The 732-nt window shown below is 61.7% G+C and overlaps 1 protein-coding gene across 1 annotated transcript in view; it reads right to left on the reverse strand.

The window, feature by feature from the left end:
- MEOX1 (mesenchyme homeobox 1) overlaps positions 1 to 732 on the reverse strand; it is a 21,025-nt gene that overhangs the window by 2,548 nt on the left and 17,745 nt on the right. The window lies entirely within an intron of this gene.

Genomic DNA, 732 nt, shown 5'->3' on the forward strand with positions numbered 1-732 from the left:
TTTTTGAGTTGGAGTCTCACTCTGTCGCTCAGACTGGAGTGCAGTGGCAAGCTCCCGGCCACCCCAGGGCCGACCTGCTGGGCTCCAGCAATCCTTCCGCCTCAGCCTTTCAAGTAGCCGGAACCACAGGCGCGAAGCTACCACGCCAGGCACATTTTCTATTTAGCGTAGAGAAGAGGTCTCGCCAAGTTGCCTGGGAGGGTCTCGAACCCGTGGCCTTAGGCAATCCACTGGCCTCGCCTCCCAAAGTGCTGGGATTACAGGCTGAGCCACCGAGCGCCCTAGCGAGCAGATTAAGAGACAACTCTACCTTCGCTGTAATGGTGGTGGAGGAGGAAGGAGACCCAGGCACCCCCACAATCAATGAACCCACAATCGGCAGCACGCGGCTCTGGTTGCTGCAGGAACCTCCGTGTGGGCCTGACATTCACAAGTCTTGCACTTCGTGTCCTCATTTCACAAACCCGGAGGCCGAGGATCCGGCCCCTGGCCTCTGCTCCCGGCAAGATCCCAGCCCACTTTGTTGAGGGGCTGGGGAGGCGAGGGCTGGTCGTCTGTTCTCAGAGGCTGGGTCTAAACCGACCTGGAGTCCTGGGCGGGATTTGGACCCGGTCGTGAAGACGGAGAAGCTGCCCCCGTCAGCTGAGCCACCACATCGCGGAGGGAGCTGGGTAGGCAGGGACCCCAATGCACCCCGCGGGCCAGTTTGGAGCGCTGAGCCCCGCGGGCTCC

This window comes from Carlito syrichta, unplaced genomic scaffold (assembly GCF_000164805.1).
Source record: "Carlito syrichta isolate Samal-C Ts95f unplaced genomic scaffold, Tarsius_syrichta-2.0.1 Scaffold303290, whole genome shotgun sequence".
Lineage (NCBI taxonomy): Eukaryota > Metazoa > Chordata > Mammalia > Primates > Tarsiidae > Carlito > Carlito syrichta.